The sequence below is a fragment of the Bidens hawaiensis genome, unplaced genomic scaffold (genome assembly GCF_021521415.1).
Source record: "Bidens hawaiensis isolate Kalapana, Puna unplaced genomic scaffold, B.hawaiensis_p1.1 tig00003506_1, whole genome shotgun sequence".
Classification (NCBI taxonomy): domain Eukaryota; kingdom Viridiplantae; phylum Streptophyta; class Magnoliopsida; order Asterales; family Asteraceae; genus Bidens; species Bidens hawaiensis.
This window is the reverse complement of record NW_027491197.1, coordinates 2,521,747-2,539,535: the sequence shown is the minus strand read 5'-3', so window position 1 is coordinate 2,539,535 and position 17,789 is coordinate 2,521,747. Positions and strand designations below refer to the sequence as shown.

Sequence of the window (17,789 nt, the reverse complement as noted above, 5' to 3'; positions counted from 1 at the left end):
CTTTTCTCATTCCTTCAATCAAAACCACTTTAAAAAATATTAAAAACTATAGATATGAACGGTATGTTTCTCCAAATTTAACCATGAACAGTTACATTTTCTCACTCCTCTCACAACCACTTTTAATCATCCCAAAAAAATAGAGACCCCCTCACGTAATTTGAATAATGGATTGAGAATGCTATTAGGTATTCATTTCTTCTTTATTTTATAGATTAGAAAGCCTTCTTCCTTTTACATATGGCTAGGCCTGTTCACGAGCCGAGCCGAGCCCGAGCCAAGGCCAGCTCGAGCTCGATAATTATTCGAGCTGGCTCGGCTCGAGCTCGAATATTAATTGAGCCAAAAATATGAGCTCAAGCTCGGCTCAGCTCGATTTAAATCAAAAGAAATATAAACATCTCAAAACTGGTCTCGAAACATTATCTATAGTTCTGTACCCGAACTTGGAACAAGGATTTTTGAAAGTAAAGGAAGATTGATTGATTGATAACAATAATAACAATAAAGAGGAATTAATTAATTATCGGCTGTTGAGCGGTGGTGGTGACTGTCTGGTGAGGGGGTGCCGGCTGGTAGTGGTGAGCGGCTGTTTAACGTTGTTGTTGTTGTCGTTGTTGAGCGGCTGTGGTTGGTAGTGGTGAGCGGCTGCGGCTGTTTAAAGTGGTGAGCGGCTGTGGCTGTGGCTGTGGCTGTGGCTGTGGCTGTGGCTGTGGCTGTGGCTGGTAGTGGTGAAGACATGAAGTGGTGAAAGTGAGATTAGGGTTAGAAACTTAAGATAATAACTGGTCATGTTTTGAGGCTGGTTATTTTGAATTTTAATTGTATTGGGCTACATGGATATTCAATTGAGAAAGGAAGCCCGTATATTATATATTTGGATTTTAGACTAGATAATTATATGCATGTATATATATATATATAATAATAAATTATAATAAAATAGTTCGAGCCTATTGAGCGAGCTCGAGTCGAGTCGGGGCTAGCTCAGGCTCGGCTCGTTTAGAAATCGAGTCGAGCTAGGATCGGCTCGTTTACAATCGAGCCGATTTCGAGCGAGCTTTCTCTGAGCTTTTTTCGAGCGAGTTTCGAGCGAGCTTCGAGGCGTGAGCTTTTTGAACAGCCCTACATATGGCAGGGCCATTGCTGCTACATGAGTTGAGGTTGCTGAATTAAGCCAACTTCGATTAAACAAATCCAGTCATTTTTCACTCTTATCTTCTCCACTGTTTCCGTCTCTACTGACAATAATTTGTAACTGGCCATTAAACTACACTACAACTATGGGTTGGACGGTGGGCCTGTGTCTACCATGGTATAACCCTATATCCGTTTCTAGTTTGTAACAAATGTGTTTCTCCCTATGTGGTTAAAGGTTGAAGTCTAATATTGAACGTATGTCAAAAATTAGTAGCAGGATTAAAGACATTATTAATTTTTCTATCTTTACATATATTTTCTTTGCAGATTTAGTGATAGGGTAACTTTAAACATGAGGGACGAGTATCCATGTTTAGTGTCAGGTAATAACCAACCTTATAATTACTCGAAACAAAAATTCTATACTTGTTTACGTGAGCCAAATCCATAGATAAATAATTTTAAAATTTTCTTTTCTTTGTCATAAGGTAATAAAACAATGAATAATTTCTTTTAATTTTTATATATCTCATTTTCATAGATAATAATAATAATAATAATAATAATAATAATAATAATAAATTTTGTAAAACACACTTGTCAAGTACATAATTCATAAGAGAAATCTGCAATTTGCCTCCTTGGGTTATATCGACGGGAGATGGATTGACCACTGAAAACGAAATTGCGCATTTCGCACGTCTGTGATATTTTGGTGGGGCAGTCTGTGCCATTCCCGTGAGTTAACTGTTAGTTGACTAACCAAAAAGGTTGAAATGACCATTTTACCCCTGAGCCTATAATTAATTTTAAAACTTATCATGTAGCGGGTGGGGTTCGAACCGGCGACGTCTCGGTTAACAACAAGCAAAACAAATCATTCGAACTAAACTAATGTTTGTTATATCTATACAACATGAAATATATATTCCTCACTTGGTTAAGGACTTCCTCATCATCCTCATCTCCCTATCTTCATCATCAAATCAACAAACATTAATAAACAACAAATCATAACTCTTCACCTAGTCCACTTCCTGGTTATAACATCATACGAATGCATCGAATTCGTCACACCACCTAACCCTAATTCACAAAATCCACAACAAAACTCAATCAAATCACATCAATTACATAACAATTGTTAGATTAATGAACAGTTTATGAAATTTTCTAATGTAACACCCCGACCAAAGGCGGATTATACATCGGGGCGCCACATATTGCTTCATTACTCGCGACACTATTGGTGTCAATATTTATTAATACACATTTTATCGCGCACGCGCAGCGGGGAAAATAAAGAACATAAATCAAACATAAATCAATATATTATAAATTATAACATTCAAACAACATTAACTTGTCTTAATACATTTTAATTCTAGGTCAAAAGTGAAAACGTCCTACGTGTCCACAAGCTCCAAAACAGCTACTGCAAACCTGAACATGTGTTAAAATAAACGTCAAACACTTGCGTGTTGGTGAGAAATCAAGTTTAATACAATACATAGATAACAATAAATCTGCGCGCAACATGTGTATGTCTGGTTTTCAACAAGGGTGTAATCTGATCGGGACCAACTCTAAGAGACAAGACTGCCAGTGCTCACAATTGAGCTCACAAACAAGACTAACTGTGCATGTGTATACAAAAGAGAAAATCATAAACGAATGTTCTCCCGTGTTCATCTAATGGTACCATGAAAACTGCGGAATAGACCGTCCATACGGTTAATGATCCACACATACAAATAAACAGCCAAGTTTACGTCCTCAACACATGGGATACTGCGCGACTAAAGTTCATAAACAGTTTAAGACTCAAGTTTTGTATGAACACATGAACATCCCAAAGCATTTAAAATAAAAAGGGATTAGATACGAGATAACTCACTTGATAAACGATGCGGTGTAAGATAAAGCAAGAATCAACTTTAAACAAGCACAAGTTAACCTATAATTAAAGATTATTGTTTTAAATGATCTGTTTTAAGTCTTGATAATAAGTTAGCATAATTAATAAGTAACTTAAACATTATTATCATATATATATATTACCGGAAAGACAAGGCAGAACGGAGAGGAAGACGGAGGCAGAGAGGAGGCGGCAGAGAGAGCAAGGAAAACAGGAGAGATTAAGTGTTTTGTGTGTGAAGTGTTAGGAAAATATTATTATTATTTATAGGAAAACCCTAGGAGACATAAATCCAGAAAAGGTTCCAAGACAAACAGAACAAGACAAAACAAAAGATAGCAAAAGATATCAAAAGATATGGCAGCTGCAGGGGGCAAGATAAAGCTGTCAGCGAACAGTAAAAAGGCATGGGCAGGTCAGATAAAGGTACTGGTCAAGCATGGCAAAAGCAGATCTCAAAAGATAATGTCAGTCACTTTATCTACCAACCAATGGGGTTGGTACGCATGCAGCGCCGAAAGTAACTATTCAGACATTAGATAGGTTAGGTCAACAGCACAGAAGATAAGACAACACAAAGCATACAGGCTGGAATAAACAAAAGATACAAGGGTTAAGCGCGGGAAGGCTGAGTGCGCGAGCGCGAAGGCTGGCACAACAACCCTTAGCGCACTGCGGGAAGAATCACATCCTTAGCGTGCTGCGTGAACTAGAATTCTAAGCGCATCGCGGGAAGAACATACATTCTTAGCGCGTTGCGGGAAGAACATGCATTCTTAGCGCGCTGCGAGAAGAGTTCTCTTCACGCATCGCAGGAACAAGATGTCTTCACGCAGGCTTCCATGTAAGGAGTCTGGCGCGTGGAGCTGCAGACATCCTTAGGCGGAAAGAACCAAAGGACAAGCAAAGAGTTGAGGGAAACAAGGTTTAAGGGCGGGACGGCGACAAGAGGGAAAAGAAGGCGGAAAGGAAATATATATTTTTATTAAAAGTAAAATATAAGTATAAATAAATATTAAATCATAAAAGAAAGAGATCGGGTCAGAGAAACGGGTACCTGGGTCGGGTCGGATCAGGGCAGATGTCACAGTCTCCCCTACTTTAAGAAATTTCGTCCCGAAATTTATCTCGAAGTAGGTTGCGCAGAGAACAGGTGCGGGTACTTGATCTTCATTTGATCTTCCCTTTCCCATGTAAACTCGGCTCCGCGCTTGGACTCCCAACGAACTTTCACGATAGGGATACGACTGCGCTTGGTTTGCTTAACCTCGCGATCCATAATCTCAACAGGCTTCTCAACGAAATGCATAGTTTCATCAACTTGAACTTCATCAAGTGGGATGTGAAGGTTCTCGTCAGCTAAACACTTCTTGAGATTGGATACATGGAACGTTGGATGCACATTACTGAGCGCGGGCGGCAGGTCAAGTCTGTAGGCAACTTTTCCCACACGCGCAAGAATCTTGAATGGACCAACATAACGAGGAGCAAGCTTACCCTTCTTCCCAAAGCGGACAACACCTTTCCAAGGCGACACTTTGAGGAGAACAAGATCACCAACTTGAAATTCGAGAGGCTTTCGCCTACGATCTGCGTAACTCTTCTGTCGGCTTCTGGCAGTCAGCAAATGATCACGGATCTTGGCGATTTTATCGGTTGTCTCTTGAACAAGTTCGGGTCCTGTGATTTGAGTTTCACCCACTTCGCTCCAACAAATCGGGGAGCGGCACTTACGACCGTAAAGTGCTTCAAATGGGGCCATACCGATACTGGAATGATAGCTGTTATTATAAGAGAACTCGATCAAAGGCAGGTGTGAATCCCAATTACCTCCAAAATCAAGAACACAAGATCGAAGCATATCTTCAAGGGTTTGAATGGTGCGCTCAGACTGTCCGTCAGTCTGAGGATGATATGCTGTACTCATGTCCAAACGAGTTCCTAGCGCAGATTGGAGAGATTTCCAAAAGCGAGATATAAAACGGCCATCGCGATCGGATATGATGCTCAAAGGAGTACCATGGCGGCAGACAATTTCCTTGACATAAAGCTGCGCGAGATGCTCAACACGGTAGTTTTCACGAATGGGCAGAAAGTGAGCAGATTTAGTCAATCGATCCACTATTACCCAGATGCTATCATGTTTGCTTGCTGTCAAAGGTAACTTGGTAATAAAGTCCATCGCTACACATTCCCATTTCCACGTAGGAATTTCTGGTTGTTCGAGCAAACCAGATGGGCGTTGGTGTTCAGCTTTAACTTTAGAACAAGTCAGGCACTTAGCTACGAACACAGCAATATCCTTCTTCATACCGGGCCACCAATAAGTTATGCGCAAATCCTTGTACATCTTATCAGCGCCAGGATGAATAGAATACCGAGATTTATGCGCTTCACACAGGATATCAGCGCGAAGATTCTCATCAAAGGGAATCCAGATGCGATTGAGATAGCAGAGAATTCCACTCAGATTAGGGACAAAATGCGCTTCCGCGCCACACGCTAACTCGGCGCGAAGGTTACCATTACTGATGGATGCGCGCTGCGCGTCACGAATGCGTGATTCAAGGTTGCTTTGAATTGGCGCAAAGTGAAGCTGGGTGCGCGGCAAGATACAGTTAAGCTGGCTGGGTTTACGGCTGAGCGCATCGGCTACCACATTAGCCTTACCAGGATGATACCGGATCTCACAATCGTAATCGCTGATGAGTTCGTTCCATCGGCGTTGCCTCATGTTAAGTTCCTTCTGATCAAAGATGTGCTGAAGGCTTTTATGGTCAGTGTAGAGGATACACTTAGTACCATAAAGGTAGTGTCTCCAGATCTTCAAGGCAAAAACAACTGCACCAAGTTCGAGGTCGTGAGTTGTATAATTCTTTTCATGAACCTTGAGTTGCCTCGATGCGTAAGCGATAACCTTGCCTCGTTGCATAAGAACACAACCGAGACCTTGGTTGGAGGCATCGCAGTACACGACAAAATCATCATTACCCTCAGGTAGCGCAAGAACAGGAGCTTCACACAACAAACGCTTGAGCGTCAGAAAGGCTTCTTCTTGCTTCGAGCCCCAAATATACGGCTTACCTTTGTGCGTCAGAGCTGTTAAAGGCAAAGCGATCTTCGAGAAGTTCGAAATGAAGCGCCGGTAATAACCAGCTAAGCCCAGAAAGGAACGGATCTCAGAAGGAGAGGATGGCGTGATCCAGTTCTTGATTGCTTCAATCTTGGATGGGTCAACATGAATACCCATCTTGTTTACAACATGACCAAGAAACTGTACTTCATCAGACCAGAATTCACACTTGGAAAGCTTAGCATAGAGTTGCTCAGCTTTAAGCTTTTGCAACACCAACCGGAGATGTTGCTCATGTTCGGCCTTGGTCTTAGAATACACCAGAACATCATCGATAAACACAATCACGAATTTATCCAAGAAAGGCCTACACACCCGATTCATTAGATCCATGAAAACGGCGGGTGCGTTGGTCAAACCGAAGGACATGACCAAGAATTCAAAATGGCCATAACGAGTTCGAAAAGCAGTCTTCGGAACATCTTCATCGCGGATGCGCAACTGGTGATAGCCAGAGCGGAGATCAATCTTCGAGAAACAAGAGGCACCTTGGAGTTGATCAAAGAGGTCGTCAATGCGCGGTAAGGGATACCGGTTCTTAATGGTGAGTTTGTTCAACTCGCGGTAATCAATACACATGCGAAACGATCCATCTTTCTTTTTAACGAACAACACCGGAGCACCCCAGGGCGAAGAGCTAGGGCGAATAAATCCTTTAGCAGTCAACTCTTGAAGTTGGCTGGCCAATTCTTGCATCTCAGCGGGTGCAAGACGATAAGGAGATTTAGCCACGGGGGAAGCACCAGGGACAAGATCAATACGGAACTCGACTTCACGAGCGGGAGGGATACCAGGAAGATCATCAGGAAAAACTTCAGGGAAATCACGCACGACAGGGATATCGCGAAGCTTCTTTTCTTCAGCAGGTTTAACCACATGGGCTAGAAATGCAACACACTTCTTCCGCATGAGTCTTTGGGCTTCGGCGCAAGACATAAGCTTAAGACCACTGGAGGGTTTTTCGCCGTAGATGTGAAGATCACCATTCTCTCGAGGTATGCGAATCAATTTCTTGGCGCAAATAACTTCGGCGCGATTCTTCGAGAGCCAGTCCATACCAATAATAACATCAAAGCTTCCAAGAGGCATGGGGATGAGGTCGATCAGAAAATCGTTTTCGTTAAGATTAAGCGTGCAATCTTTAATCACCGAGTTAATTAAAATAGTTTCACCGTTAGCCAATTCAACTGAAAAATTCTCTTTTAAATCGCTGCGCGGTCGCGCAAGCTTCTGCTCGAAGGCGCGAGAGATAAAACTTCGATCGGCGCCAGTATCAAAAAGTATAGAAGCATAAAATCCGTTAAGCAAAAATGTACCATTAACTACGTCATTATTCGCTTGCGCTTGGTGCGCGGTTATGTTAAAAGCTCGTCCACGCGTCACTTGGTTCGAAATCTGGTTCACCGGATTCGCTTGTGTAATCTGAACTTGTAGTCTTGGGCACGCGTTCCGGAAATGACTGGGATCACCGCAGTTAAAGCACGATCTGGGTCGTGGGTTTTGGTAGGTTGGTTGTGGGTTCTGCGGGTAGACTGGTGGTGTTGGCGCAATTGGATTGGCGGGAAGGACTCTACAGTTCTCAGCAGTGTGACCAGTACGGCCACATCGGGTACAAAGTCGACACGGGGTTTGGGTTGGGTGGTGAAATCTACAGGTTGGGCAAAAGGGATGGTTCCCTGTGTAAGGTTTCTTAGGAGGCGGGGCAGGGAGTGCGGGATTGGTTAAGGCATAGTTGTGGCCTATAGGAGGTGTTGGGTAGGCCGACAGAGGTTGAGGGGCGTATGCTAGAGGCTGGTAAGCGGGTTGCTGGACTATGGGCGGGTTGGTAAGCGCGTAAGCTTGTCTGCGCCTACGTTTCTGGTTATGGTTTGAGGGTTCAGGTTTGGTTTCTGCGGGTTCAGGGGCAGTTTTGGTGGGTTTGGTCTTCTCAGTTCCCCGCAGGAACAGGGTTCCTGCTCTGACATGGTTGTCGCTGAGCACAGCGGCCAACTCGATGGCGTCAGAGAGGGTTACTGGGTTTCTGGCCCATACAGAATCTTGAATTTCCATGGGAAGACCCCCAAGAAATTTCTCTATGGCTCGGCGGGAAGGGGTAACAAGGTGAGGGACCAGTAAGCTTAGCTCGTGGAAGCGCGTCGCGTACTCGCGCGCTTCACCGCTGTATTGCTTCAAGTTCCAGAATTCCTCCTCCAGGCGCTTAACTTCGTTGGGAGGGCAGAATTCTCGCGTAAGAATTTCCTTGAATTCCTCCCATGTCATGCTAGAAGCAGCCTCTGCGCCACGCGCATGAGCTACTCCATTCCACCATGTAAGCGCTCTAGATTCCAGGACACTGGAAGCATACAGGGTTCGTCTGTCTGAGGGGCATTGGGTGTGGAGGAAAGTGTTTTCTATTTTCTCAAGCCACTGGAGTATCACGGTGGCTCCTTCAAGACCTGTGAACTTTGGAGGGTTACCCGCGTTGAAGGATTTAATGTTATAACTGGAGGTATTGGTATTGTTTTGGCTCAAGGCTTGGGCTATTGCGGCGGCCATTTCCTGGGAACGTTGCTGTCTACGCATGCGCGAGGCTTCTCTTCTCTGAAATCGGCGAGATAGCGGAGGCATTCTATAAAAATTTTAATTTTAGTTAATATCTTAGTTTTAGCACAAAGTTTAACCTTGAAAAGCTTGGTTTCACGGAGTTAGATACTATCAAAAGTTAAAGTAAAATAAATGACCCTAAATGCAGACTTAATAAAGGTAACAAATTCGAATCAGAAATCGACAATTCATGTATCACCATGACTTTCCGAATTCCCAATTTAAAATGATGAGTAAACGAGTATTGGAGATTGACGATTCATGTATCACCATGACTTTTCAATCCTCAATATAAAATATACAAGAAAATGAGTATTGGAGGTTGACAATTCATGTATCACCATGACTTTTCAAGTCTCCAACCTCAGAACATAATCGTAAATGGAAATTGAAAATCAACTATTCATGTATCACCATGACTTTTCGGATTTTCAAATCCCACAAACGAATATGTAAGTAAAATCAATAAAAATCGAAATTCAACAAAAATCGAAATATCGCGAAATAAAACATAAAATCATATACTGCGCAAGCGCGAGCATATTCACAAATAACGAGTAATTAACAATAAGCGCGCAAACATGAGATTTCTCTCATGCGCGAGAAGGGACTCTTAGGTATTCTAGGCCGTTACGTCTAACCACCTATCCTAAAGTCAACGAGCTCTGATACCAATCTGTAACACCCCGACCAAAGGCGGATTATACATCGGGGCGCCACATATTGCTTCATTACTCGCGACACTATTGGTGTCAATATTTATTAATACACATTTTATCGCGCACGCGCAGCGGGGAAAATAAAGAACATAAATCAAACATAAATCAATATATTATAAATTATAACATTCAAACAACATTAACTTGTCTTAATACATTTTAATTCTAGGTCAAAAGTGAAAACGTCCTACGTGTCCACAAGCTCCAAAACAGCTACTGCAAACCTGAACATGTGTTAAAATAAACGTCAAACACTTGCGTGTTGGTGAGAAATCAAGTTTAATACAATACATAGATAACAATAAATCTGCGCGCAACATGTGTATGTCTGGTTTTCAACAAGGGTGTAATCTGATCGGGACCAACTCTAAGAGACAAGACTGCCAGTGCTCACAATTGAGCTCACAAACAAGACTAACTGTGCATGTGTATACAAAAGAGAAAATCATAAACGAATGTTCTCCCGTGTTCATCTAATGGTACCATGAAAACTGCGGAATAGACCGTCCATACGGTTAATGATCCACACATACAAATAAACAGCCAAGTTTACGTCCTCAACACATGGGATACTGCGCGACTAAAGTTCATAAACAGTTTAAGACTCAAGTTTTGTATGAACACATGAACATCCCAAAGCATTTAAAATAAAAAGGGATTAGATACGAGATAACTCACTTGATAAACGATGCGGTGTAAGATAAAGCAAGAATCAACTTTAAACAAGCACAAGTTAACCTATAATTAAAGATTATTGTTTTAAATGATCTGTTTTAAGTCTTGATAATAAGTTAGCATAATTAATAAGTAACTTAAACATTATTATCATATATATATATTACCGGAAAGACAAGGCAGAACGGAGAGGAAGACGGAGGCAGAGAGGAGGCGGCAGAGAGAGCAAGGAAAACAGGAGAGATTAAGTGTTTTGTGTGTGAAGTGTTAGGAAAATATTATTATTATTTATAGGAAAACCCTAGGAGACATAAATCCAGAAAAGGTTCCAAGACAAACAGAACAAGACAAAACAAAAGATAGCAAAAGATATCAAAAGATATGGCAGCTGCAGGGGGCAAGATAAAGCTGTCAGCGAACAGTAAAAAGGCATGGGCAGGTCAGATAAAGGTACTGGTCAAGCATGGCAAAAGCAGATCTCAAAAGATAATGTCAGTCACTTTATCTACCAACCAATGGGGTTGGTACGCATGCAGCGCCGAAAGTAACTATTCAGACATTAGATAGGTTAGGTCAACAGCACAGAAGATAAGACAACACAAAGCATACAGGCTGGAATAAACAAAAGATACAAGGGTTAAGCGCGGGAAGGCTGAGTGCGCGAGCGCGAAGGCTGGCACAACAACCCTTAGCGCACTGCGGGAAGAATCACATCCTTAGCGTGCTGCGTGAACTAGAATTCTAAGCGCATCGCGGGAAGAACATACATTCTTAGCGCGTTGCGGGAAGAACATGCATTCTTAGCGCGCTGCGAGAAGAGTTCTCTTCACGCATCGCAGGAACAAGATGTCTTCACGCAGGCTTCCATGTAAGGAGTCTGGCGCGTGGAGCTGCAGACATCCTTAGGCGGAAAGAACCAAAGGACAAGCAAAGAGTTGAGGGAAACAAGGTTTAAGGGCGGGACGGCGACAAGAGGGAAAAGAAGGCGGAAAGGAAATATATATTTTTATTAAAAGTAAAATATAAGTATAAATAAATATTAAATCATAAAAGAAAGAGATCGGGTCAGAGAAACGGGTACCTGGGTCGGGTCGGATCAGGGCAGATGTCACATCTAATCCCAGGGTTCGGAGCCGACGTGCCACCTTCGATTGCGGTGGCGCCACCGAACAATATCATCCGCGGACCGTGCGACTTTGTCGGGGCAACAGCGGTTAACGTGTGAGCACACCGTAGACCCGGCGAGTCATCCTTCGTGTCCCAATACGTCTCTAATGGATAATACGTTGGTGCCGGTTGTAGCCATGACTTTTTCACCATCAAACCCTAACCTAAACCCCAGCGATCAGAAATTCAGTTCTAATTCATAACAATTAGCAATAATTAGTAGCAATTAGCAACCAATTAGAAGCTGTAAACACCGAATTGATGCCGGAATGCGGAAACAGTGAGACGAAGGTGGCTGACGTGGCAGCGGTGATTGATCTGGATGGTTCGGATGATGAATGCCGTAATAACAATAATTTGCCAAATGGTTTTCTTGATCCTTTGCCGGAGAAGAACGCGCCGCCGAGTACGGTGGTTCATGGTTGCAAGAATTTTTGGAAGGCTGGTCAGTATGTTATGATGATAATAATAATAATATGATTATAGAGATTTGAAGGAAAAATAATGAATCTGAGAAAAAGAGGAGCTGTGTGTGTGATGTTCTTCGTATGATAGGGATATGGCACAAGGCACAACATGAGTAGTATTTATTTATTAGTATTATTAGTATTATCTATTATTATATTATTAGTATTATTACTATTATTATTATTATATTTATTATTTATTAGAAGAAGATTACTAAAATACCCTTGATATGTTGGTATTATTACTAAAATACCAACGGTCAATGGACGGTCAACTGACGGTAGAAGTCAGAAGAACCCGCCGGAGAAACATAGGGGCTCAAAGTTCGCAAAATATTTTTCAGGGGTTAACCCATCTCGTGACGATATAAACCAGGGAGACAAAATGCAGATTTCCCAATTCATAATTGGACCCTACCTTGCGAATGAGAGTGAGGTTGAAGATCATCTTGTCCTGTTGGCATTCAATGAAACCATGAAACCCTTGTCCAAAACCACATCAATAATCTCATTCTCATCTTCTTCATCCAATTTCTAACCAACCAACCAACTCTTTTCTCTTAATCCATTCCTCAACAATTTCACTTCTGCAATCACACGTACCTTCAATAATCTCTTCACCACCACATTAACAATAACAATAATAATAACAATGGCTGCCACCTCATGCTTCCATGCACTCTCATCGTCATCATTATCATCTTCATCTTCACCTCACATGCAGGCTTCCATCAAGCCCAACCAACTCATCATCAGAAACGTGAAGAAGCAGCTGCTGATGAGTCAATCTCTCGTAGGTTGGCACTCACTGTTCTGATCGGAGCAGCTGCTGTTGGCTCCAAGGTTTCTCCTGCGGATGCTGCCTATGGTGAAGCCGGTATGTTTCGGTTAAACTCTTAAGTGTGTGTAAATGATCGGTGGTGGAATTGTGAGATTGTTGTATTGATATATAATTGTTATTAGGAAAACTTGACCACAATGTCTGTTTAAACGGTCAAACTCAAGAAAATCAAGAAAATGTCTATTTGACCAACACAATCCACTACTTTTTAACATTACTTGATAAGATTTTTAATCAACCATATTCTGCTTCTTGCCCAAATAGTCTAGTCGTAAGGTGCAAAAAATTCTCGTTGGTTATCGAAATCCCAAAATTAAAATCCTGTCGGAAGCCCAAAAAAACTCATTAGAAGACTATCGTCCATCGCCCAACAAAATCTCATTGGACGCCTACAAAACCCCGTTCGCTCTGACAGATTTTTTAAACAAAAACTGTGCTTTATGACGCTTGCCATAATCTTGTTGGTTGAAAATCTTGTATGATGGGGTCGACAAGATTGAGGGTGCTCATTATGCGAAAAGCTGGTCAAATGAGTCGTCCAACACTAAACTAATTCTCATCGGACGCCTAAAAACCACATGACGGTTTTTTTTCCTTAAACAAAGCTTTATGATGCATGGTAGAATCTTGTTGGTTGAAAATATCGTCGCCTAATGATAAAACAGGGTGAGGTGTTGAGATTGATGGTGCACATTTTATGAAAAAACTGGTCAAATGAACATTTTATTTACTTTAACCGGTTAAATGGACATTCTGGTCCTTTTTCCTTGTTACAAGATGTGAGGATGTATAAATAACTCATATTTACATAAAGCTACCTCTAGCATTCTACTTGTTGCGTCTGATAATATCAAAGTTTTTTGAAACTTGAGTTTGATGATATCTAAATGGAAATGCTAATACATGATGAGTTTTGTGTGATTTGATTAAACAGCCAATGTGTTCGGGAAGCAAAAGTCGACGGAGTTCACTCAGTATGAGGGTCCGGGATTCAAGCTGGCAGATCCAGCGAAGTGGAACCCGAGCAAGGAGATGGAGTACCCTGGTCAGGTGCTAAGATATGAAGACAACTTCGATACCACAAGCAACCTTGCAGTCACGATTACACCTACTGATGAGAAATCAATCACCGACTACGGTACCCCTGAGGAATTCCTCTCCAAGGTACTTACGTACTAATATTATTTGGAGGGTATATTTAGCCAACCATTTTAATTAAAAAAAATATGCTAACCATTGCATTGTTATTTCATTTTCAGGTTGATTACTTGCTTGGCATGCAAGCTTACTTTGGAAAAACTTCCTCCGAGGTAAACCATCTTTGCCTTCATTTATGTACGTACGGTATCATTAAGGGATTAAACAAGTCAAACCGCTTGCGAGTATTTTAATTCGTCCTGCTAAAACCTTGAGTTTAGCTGAGCCGAGCCTAAATGATCTTCAGCACAAGCTTAAGTCTAAATATTAGCTCGTTTAATGGAAATATGAGCTTGGGCTTCACTTATCAGGCTTCTTATTCATAAGATTTTTATTTAATGTGTTAAGCATATGTTTACATAACTATCATTATTATATATTATTAAAACTATCATAAAGTAACTAACAATATTATCCTACATATAACAATTATAGTTATATGGATAACTGTATATAACTAAATAAATAGTTAATGTGCCGTGTTCAAGTTTGGTAAATTACTCAAAAGCCGAGCTAGAACCCTAGAAACATATATAGCTTGAAGCAAGCTGAGCTCGAGCTTTAATAAGTTAAATAAGCCAAGTTCAGGCTGGACTCAGCTCGTTTACACCCGTAGATGTCACTTAAAACGACCGTTTCAAATATTTTATTCCTTAAAAGTCTTTTTGTTCCTCTGTGTGTATGTTTGGGGAGGATTCGAACAAGATGCTGTCGCAACTGCAAATATATTGGAGGTTTCAACCCCTGAGGTTAATGGGAAAAAGTACTACTTTTTGTCTGTGCTCACAAGGACAGCTGACGGAGACGAGGGCGGTAAACACCAGCTGATCACTGCCGCGGTGTCAAATGGAAAACTTTACATTCTCAAGGCGCAAGCTGGTGACAAAAGATGGTTTAAAGGAGCAAGGAAATACGTTGAGGGCAGCACTTCATCATTCAATGTAGCTTAAGACTGAGCTTTTTTAACTACGCTACACCTAAGAGTATGGCGTTTATTTTGTCGTTGTATAATTCCTTGAGGTGTTTGTGTGTGTTCGTTAATGTGATTGTGGATAAATTGTCTAAAACTATATATATCAATATAAGAACCTTTTGGATTTAGTCCATAAGTCACTTTGATTAGGACATTGCTTAATTATGCTACTTTCACGATTTTGATTAGATTATTCGCATTGTAGAATTTTGTGAGCTGACATTCGAAAGCCTCGTTATCTGCAAATAATGATCATATTCCTATCTATCTTCGCATGCCTCTCGGTTCATATACAAGAATTTAGAACTTAATTTTCTAACGGGTGTTTGGACTTGCTATTGAAAATCAATATAGTGCATTTGAAGGAGCTAACTTATCTTCTTGGTTTACAGGATTTAGGCTTTGGGACATGGTCCATCCAAACACATAAAAATGAGAAAATCATAAAAGTTTTACCATTTTTTCGTTTTTGGTATTGTATACTAGTTTTATAGCAATGTTAGAAAAACAATGATGCCTATGTTCAACACATATATGTATCTACTTTTAGTGATCAGTCAACGCTTGGTGTTGATCTAAACCTTAGGATCAACGGTTAGTTTTTATCCTAGTTGTCCATCCTGTGGTTAATGGCAGTAGAGCTCCAATAGTATACATAGTTTCTAGAGTTAATTACATGCATGCTTTTTGTGGTTTGCACATATTTCATATTTGGTCCCTAACTTTGAAAACTACATACATACTCCCTGATACTTTGATGCAGGTAACACCGGTGCTTTTTAGTGTGGATGGTAGTTAGTTTTTCCAGTTAAGTGTATGAAATTACTTTTACACCCTCACTATTAAATAATAAACATATAAAACATTAAATAATAAAATAGACCTTGGCCCCGACCACTCAACTGTTTACACGTACTTTTATCATCTTCTGTAACCAAAACCGTTGGCGACCATCTCTGTTATGTAAACTCTTTACAATTTTGAGTAATCAAATTAGGTATTCACAATCATAGTCACAATTAACCTCACTGTACACTCACAAAGTTCTGTTACAATATCTCAAGAAATGTAGGTCGCGTATTTTAAACAAAAAAACGAGAACTTTGGGGAAAGCCGAAAACCTACAATTAGTCGGCTATCTACCAATATCCTAATTTACAAACTCAAATTCAAAAGACTTATGTACATCAAATTCAATATCTTAGTCTTTATTATATTTATATATGGGTATGAGTATTTTAGTAATTTAATCACATAGCGGTGAGGAAGATGGCCACGCTGAGATCTTCCTGGAGTGGCGAAGGCATAGTGAGGAAGAAGAGACGTTGTGGCAGTGGTGCGGTGATCAGTGAATGCAACGTCATCCATGCCCGCTAGTTTTAACTACCAGACTAAGGTTTTTCCGTGACTAGGCCTCTGATCAACATGTGTATATTAAAATTGGGTTCTTTTCAAATACAATAATACCAAGTAAACCAAGTTTAATCTAACTATCTGTATAATTGCCTACCATGAAATCCTACGTGTCGCTCTCAGATTCCCCCCCCCCCATTCTCTTGAGCCACCAAATTGCTTGATTTCTAAATGGAGGCTTCTCTTGCATTTGACCCGAAATCGCGGGTATGGGTCTTACTAAACCCAGATAGTCTTTAAATGGGTTATAACATCTCATTCATTTGTGAAACTCTTTTATAATCAAACAATAATTTTCACGGGTCATGGGTCTCACCAAACCCGGATAACCCTTAAACAGGTTATAACATCGCATTTATTTGTAAAATAACCCTTTAATCATCAAAGAATAATTTCCTTGGGTTATAAGTCTTACCAAACCCTAATAGCTCTCAAAGGGGTTATAAGATCTTATTTATTAGAAAATAATTTCATCCTCAAACCCTAATTTAATTTAGAGTAAAGTGTCATTTTCGTCCTCGTGGTTTGTCAAATAATGCGAATTTAGTCCAAAAAGTTTATTTTTGCATATGTACGCTCCATGTTTCCCAGTTCCTGCCAATTACATCCAAATCACTAACCCCGTTAAATTTTATCGTTAAGTTAGGGTAGACATGTCTTTTCACTCTTTCTTTATTATAATATTTATTTAAGTAAACTTCGATTTTCATCCCTTTGGTTTGTCCAAATCTGTATTTTAGTCCAGTATTTCAAATTTGCGATATTCTTCCTTATGGTTTCATTTCACTTGCAATTAAACCCGAATTCCCTAATCTCGTTAAGTCTGGTATTAAACTCATCAGTGTTCCCTTCACGTGAGGTGTAGTTTTGAACCTTCATTTTTTCCTTTTTCTCCAAATACACTCAGCACCTCACGTGAGGGGGGTTGCGACTTTTGAATTAGGACTGAGGTTTATTTGGGGAGAAAAACAACAAAACTGATCGTCACATAAGGGGCATGCAAAATGGGTTAACGACCACACTTAACGAGATTAGAGAATTCGGTTTAATTGCAAGTGAAATAAAACCATAGGGAAGAAAATTGTAAATTTGAAACTACTGGACTAAAACTGCAGATTTGGACAAACCAGAGGGACGAAAAGCACAGTTCATTTAAATAAGTATTATAATAAAGAAAGAGTAAAAAAAAACATGTCTACACCTGACTTAACAATAAAATTTACCGGGGTTAGTAATTTGGATGTAATTGGCAGGAACTAGGAAACGTAGAGGGTCCATTTGCAAAAAATAAACTTTTTGGATTAAACTCGCATTATTTGCCAAACCACAAGAATGAAAATGGCACTTTACTCTTTAATTTATCTTCTTTACATGTTCTCCATTGCTGGTCTATCATCTCCATCGCCGGTTAACTTCCGATACTACCCGCCATCGTCAACTACATCAACGTCCCCATTTTCATTAGACAAATATATGTGTTCATGTTTGTTCATTTAAAAAAATCAACATGTTCGTTCTCGTGTATTTTTGTTCGTTAAAGATCTAAAAAACCTACACATCTCA

The 17,789-nt window shown here is 40.5% G+C and overlaps 1 pseudogene across 1 annotated transcript; it reads left to right on the top strand.

Annotated features, from left to right (window-relative positions):
- The first annotated feature begins 12,454 nt into the window (after window positions 1-12,454).
- LOC143623592 (oxygen-evolving enhancer protein 2, chloroplastic-like) lies at window positions 12,455-14,837 on the top strand (annotated as a pseudogene). The gene is made up of 4 exons (XR_013151926.1): window positions 12,455-12,679; window positions 13,578-13,807; window positions 13,903-13,952; window positions 14,529-14,837. The product of XR_013151926.1 is annotated as an oxygen-evolving enhancer protein 2, chloroplastic-like (transcript).
- The last annotated feature ends 2,952 nt before the right edge of the window (window positions 14,838-17,789 follow it).